We start from the raw sequence: 6,447 nt of genomic DNA on the forward strand, positions 1-6,447 counted from the left end.
CTGTTGTGATAAAAACTGACCACAAGCAACTTGTAAGGAGAAGGTGAATTTGGGTTACGGTTACAGTCCATCCTCAAGAGGCACAAAGGCAGGAAGCCAAGGGCAGGAACTGAAGCAGAGAGCACAAAGGAACTCTGCCTCCTGGCTTGCTTCCTAGCTCAGGTTCAGTTATCTTTCTTCTACAATCTGGGACCACCCGCCCAGGGAAGGCTGGGCCCTCCTCCATGGATTAGCAATTAAAAAGGAAAAAAGAAATGCCTTTGCAGACATACGCACTGGCCATACTGATAAAGGGTTCCCTCTTCCCAGGTATCTAGCTGGGGTTGGGATGACAAAAACTAGCCAGCATAGACCGTTAATACATGCTTTGCTTCCGATGAAAGGGAATGGACCGTACTTATCCTGGTACACATTTGCAAGCCAGTCTCTGTGTACAGCGTGCTTCATGGGAAGGCCCACATTCGTCTTGCTCCGGGACAGATTGGATGGGGACCTCCTGAGTCATGAAATGCACCAAAAGTATTTCGACTAACTGGACTGTTTCAGAGTAGGACTACGGTGTTCACACCGCAGGCCTGAAGAGGTAGAGTCAGCTAGTAACTTCAGAATGCGTGCTCCTTTTTGATGTGCTGCGGAAGCTTGGTGGTCCATGTGAGGAGGGGGAGGAGGGAGGAGGGGAGGAGGAGGAGGAGGGGGGAAGGAGGGAGGAGGAGGAGGGGAGGAGGAGGAGGAGGAGGGGAGGAGGGGAGGAGGAGGAGGAGGAGGGGGAGGAGGAGGAGGGGGGGGAGAGGTGGAGAAGGAGGAGAGGGAGGAGGAGGAGGGGGAGGAAGAGGAGGAGGAGGAGGAGGAGGAGGGGGAGGAGGAGGAGGAAGGGGAGGAGTCTGGGTTAAGGAAGAAGAAATGAGGGGACTCCCTGCAGGTGATCAGAATTAAATTCCTACAGCTGGATGAAAACGAGATTTCCCTTACGCCTCAAGGGGAAGGATCGCACCGGAATTCTGCTCTCCACAGCTGCATATTTCAGGGGGAAACAGAAGGCTGAGGCCGGCCTCAGGAAAACAAATAGCATTTCACCTCAGGGCCCTCCAGGAGAACACACTGGCCCAACTATGTCTCTCCACAGACCTCATGCCTCTGCTCTGACCCCACACAGAACTCTGTGGTCACTGGTGGGTGTTCTCCAAGCACCCTCCCACAAAGGTGGAGCTAACCAAGGTTCCAGAGGGACTTCCTGTCCCCAAATAAGCATTGTGCCTGCTGTGGATGGAAAAGCTTGCCTATGGCTTAAAAGAGTCAGCCTCATGGTTCTGGTGCTCCTCGGAGCTTCCTTTGCCTGCCAGTTTCTCCAAAGGCACTTCTAGGGCTACATCTTCCAATTGGGTACCACTTCTTCTGGAACCCTTTGCCCACCAGAGTTCTGGCCAGGGTCAGCATTGTTTTGGTCATTCAGCATTACAAAGAAGCTGAATAAACTACCAGAACAACAAAGAGTATTGGGGCTGGAGAGATGGCTCAGTGGTTAAGAGCATTGACTGCTCTTCCAGAGGTCCTGAGTTCAGTTCCCAGCAACCATCTGTAATGGGGGTCTGATGCCCTCTTCTGGTGTGTCTGAGAACAGCTACACCGTACTCATATATAAAATAAATAGATAAATTAAAAAAAAAAAAACACAAAAAATGAAGAGTGTTCACAGCCACTCCAAACATCTGGGGGGAAGGGGGTAGTGTCAGAGGGAAAGATAGTGGCTTTACTATTATTAATATCATTATCATCATTATTAAAATTTTTGTTAGCATTTTAAAAATGTAAACAGGACCTCATGTAGGCCAGGCTGGCTACAAATTCATGACATAGCCAAAGCTAACCTTGAATTCTTGATTCTCTTGCTTCCTTTTCTTTAGCGCTGGAACTACAGGTGGGTCACTGTCTTAGTTAAGGTTACTATCATTGTGATGAAACACGATGACCAAAGCAACTTGGGGAGGAAAGGGTTTATTTGGTTTATGCCCCCAAGTTTATTCTTCAAGAAAGTCAGGGCAGGAAGGCAAACAGGGCAGGAGCCTGGAAGCAGGAACTGATGCAGAGGCCATGGAGGGGTGCTGCTTACTGACTTGTTCCTCATGGCTTGCTCAGCCTGCTTCCTTTTTTTTTTTTTTTTTTTTTTCTTTTTTTTTTTCCGAGCTGGGGACCGAACCCAGGGCCTTGTGCTTTCTAGGCAAGCGCTCTACCACTGAGCTAAATCCCCAATCCCTCAGCCTGCTTTCTTATAGAACCCAGGACCACCAGGCAGGGATGATACCACCCACAATGGACTGAGCCCTCCCCTATCAATCACTAATTGAGAAAATGCTGTACTGTTGGATCATGTAGAAGCACTTCTTCTTCCTCAACTGAGGTTCCCTCTAGCTTGAGCCAAGTTGCTGGAAAACTAGCCAGCATAGTCACCATACTGTGTTCCTGTGGTGCCAGGGATCCAACCCAGGGCTTTATGCATGTTAGTCAAGCACTCACACCAACAGAGAGACATGCCCTGCCATTATTTTTCGATTGCTTCTTACTCTATTAGTTTTAAACGCCTTTGTAAATATTGCAAAGCAATACATTTTAGAACTCATCCCCAGAGCCAAGAAGGATGTTAATCCTGAAGTTTAAACTCTGAGGGTCTAGGGGTCACATGAGTGACCAAGGCTTTGCAGTAAATTTAACAAAATAAAGAAGTTTGTTATGATGCTATGTATAGAATAAGTTTGGCAAATGATTTTCACTGAATATTGAGTCCACGTATGAAAGAATAAATACACTGAAGACCTGGTATTCTCCTGACATAGAGAGACAGGTTCAAGGTGTAAGGGCTGGAAAAGGGAATGAGGGTCTGGAAGAAGTGAAGACCCCTTAGCCCTGAGTTTTTTCAGCTAACCCAGAAAAAAATTAGGGGAACAAGGGGTACCCCACAGGGACAAGGTCGGAGGTCCTCTGACCCCGCCCCTTCATTCCCTGCCCATCCTAGCCTTGCCCCGCCCCGCCCCGCTCCACAGCTCACCCCCTCCCCCACAGAAAAAAAAAACAAACCGGTAACCTCTACCCGGCCACTTTCAATTGGCCGTGCACATGAGCGAAATCCACAGAGACCAATGAACGGCGGCCACGGCGTGGCGAGCCCTTCCGGCCCGCCTCCGCGCGCCGGCGCACCGCCCGCTAGAAGCAGAGGGCGGGACGTGGGCGCGGCAGAGCCGAGGCGGCGGCGGCGCGGGCAGAATGCGGGTGATCGGCATGGCTCGCCTAGTGCTCGGTAAGTGCGGGCCTGCAGTAAGAAGCTGGGCGGAGGTGGCCTGAGGGGCCAGGGCCGCGAAGCAGGCTCCAGTGGAGGAGCGGGATGCCGGACCAGCTTAGGGACTTGGCGGCGAGCTAGGTGGAAGAGGCCAGGTCGGGCCCTCTAGAGGAGGCCCCGGGGAGTCGGAGACTTGCAGCCTCTGCTCCCCTCGAGTGCGCTCCGCCACCGTTCCAGCTCAGCCTTCACTTTTAGGCGAATAGCAAAGGCCGGTCCTGAAGGTGTCTTAGAAGTGGGCAGTGCCCTCTGAGGGAGGCCTCACATCTCCTGAGCACTTCAGATGCTATTGAACGTCCACTTAGTTGTCCAGAATGTTTAGCGATTCGGTGGGCGAATTTGAGGATCCCTTTATTTCCCGGCTTGCCTCACAAGTGGGCCTATAGTTTCTGACATTAGTTAACTCAGCCGATCCTGGCTAAAAAGTAGGAGAGGGAGGTGGTCCCTTCACTCCTTCTCCCTCCGTTTACTAGTTGAGACCCGCAGCTTATTTTCTCACCTCTCTGCCAGTTTTTTTTTTTTTCAACCGTGTTCACCCCGTGACCTGTAGTACATATTTAAAGAGAGTAAGCAAGAAAAATACTACTTTCTAGGTTACTGTAGAGAGCAGATGAGAGGGAAAGGTTTAATCTTTAGTTTTCAAATGAGTGGCTATGAAAGAGTGATTCTATCAATTAACTCATTATTTTAATAAGGTAGGCAGCTTTTTTTTTGGCCACCCTGCTGCGGGCGGGTGCCAGGCAGAAATGTTACTGGTGTGAATTTATAACACCCTTAACTGCTACAGAGATTGAATGGGAAGCCACAGATGGCAAAACCATCTGCACGCATAGATTGTGGACCCTGGGAGTTCTTTTTTTTCCCCAGTAGTGCTCATTATCACTGTGTAGAGTGGCCATGTGAATTTTAGAAGCAGGATTTGATGGGTCAGCATTGACCTATTCAGCCATAATAAATCACTCACCCCCTGGAGATGGGGGTAGGATTGTTCCTTGGGGAGCAAGTGCAAAGAGCAGTGTGTTTGAGTCTTCCTAACCCTGTTAGGTCATCTTAGAGCCATCGCTTGGTAGACTGAGGCAGACTGGGTGGTTCTGCTTCTCTTGGCCATTAGCGCAGCGGGGAGCATGCATGGTCTCTGCTGGCATTCACAGGGATGGAGGGAGGCTCCATGCCTCAGGAAGGCCTCTCTCTTCCCTGGACAATTGTTTTCCTAGATATTGTGGTAAGTGTAGACATCCTACACTTTTTCTAGTTCTCTCAAGAGCTTCCCTTAACAGATGGCTACCCAATAAAAACACTCTGTCAAAGGTCTAAGATGTAAACACCTTAAAAGTTAGGATGGCCATCAGTCAGGTAGGTTGCACAAGGTTACATGGGAGGTGCTAGTCCATAATGACTTTACTTACAAAGTCTTCATAACTTTTTACCACCTTTGAATCTTCATAAGACTCAAGTGTATTGAGCAAGTATGAATTCGTAACAGTTTCATAAACCAGAGGAACCTACTGGGTGTAGTAGCACATGTCTTTAATCCCAGCACTCCAGAGACAATCTCTGTTATTCCTTTTACTGAGCATCACCACCCAATAGAAATACAAGGCAAACTCTGTAATATTCTAAGTTTTGTAGGAGCCACAAATAAAAAGGTAAAGCAGAACAGATAACAGTGCTTTGAATTAAGCTTACATAGTAACTGCATTTATGATGGCAACTCCATTGGATTATATCCCCCTAATGATGAGCTAGCTGTCCCTCTTTGTGGCTTTGACACGGTGGTGCGAGTCTCCATGCTTCTCAGCACACATCCTTTCTTTAAGCCACACTCGTGTACTTAATCATCATGATTTCAGGGCATAATTGGTATGAAAATATTAATAAAATTGTTTTTGTTTTTCTTCAAGTCTTTGGAACCAATATGTGTCCTTACCATTGGAGAAGCTCTCGGTTTGGGGTGGCCACATGTGGCCAGTGGCTCTCATGAGGGAGAGTAGTTTGAGGGGACAGCCCCACTGGCTGAGCCAGCATCTAAACATACTCATCCTGTCCCACCTAGTGAAGTAGATGGAAGCCTTGCCGAGCGCCTGACTCGGAGCTGTCTGCTCAGACCCTCCGTGTCCTCAGCCTCTCCCACTGTGCATACATATCCACACATGTATCCACACAACCACTCGCATCTCTAGGAGATGCTCCCTCCCCCCACACGGCTCATGCTCTTCCCAGTCTTCATAATGAAACTCATTTAAGCAGTTGTCTGTTCTCTAGACTTATTCCCTCCACTTCTCCAATCCTCTGCCCTCGGCTCCTGGCTATTTTCACTATCACATTAGCCCCGGTGCTCACAGACAACGTTGCCATTAAATGCCATGGCAGCTTCAGCCTTCCCTGCTCTGCCTTCTGGGTGTAAGCTAGGTGTTCAATTCAAATGCAGCATACTTCTTAGACATTTGTAGTAGCATATGCTCACTGTACAGAATGGTAGATTTCCTTGTGACATTTTCATACATGTACATGATGTACTTTGACTATATTTACTACACACAACTTGTTTCCCATTGTCTATCTGGTCCCATTCCCCTTTCTCAGTAGTTCCCTTCTGTTATGTCTTTGTATTTGTATGTAATGTGGGTGGGCGTATATGGCACATTCTCTGAGTGCAGAGCTGTATACACCCATGCCTGAACCTGCAGAGACCAAAGGGGCATGCTGAGTGTCTTCCTCTATCTACCTTATTCCCTCGAGAGAGGGTCTGTAACTGAACTAAAAGCTCACCTTTCAACTCTGCTGGTTGGCCAGCAGCCGTTCATGATCCTCCCACCTCTGCCTCTCTCCTCCTCCACAGTGGTGTTACAGACATACAAGCCATGCTCAGCTCTACGTGGACACTAAGGATACATGGATGCTAATGCTTGCCTAGCAAGTGCTCTTACTCACTGAGCCATCAACCCGGCTTTCACATCTTTAAAACAAGGGGGGGGGGTTTCCATCAGATACAGTGTTCTTGACTAATGTATCTGTTTATTCATGCCAAGACATACTGAATCAACATCTTGGAAACAAGTTAGAGAGCTGCTCTGCCACTTGATGTATTTGCATTGAGTATACATAGGCATTTTCTTCTTGTG

The sequence above is a fragment of the Rattus rattus genome, chromosome 7 (assembly GCF_011064425.1).
Source record: "Rattus rattus isolate New Zealand chromosome 7, Rrattus_CSIRO_v1, whole genome shotgun sequence".
NCBI classification, from domain to species: Eukaryota; Metazoa; Chordata; class Mammalia; order Rodentia; family Muridae; genus Rattus; species Rattus rattus.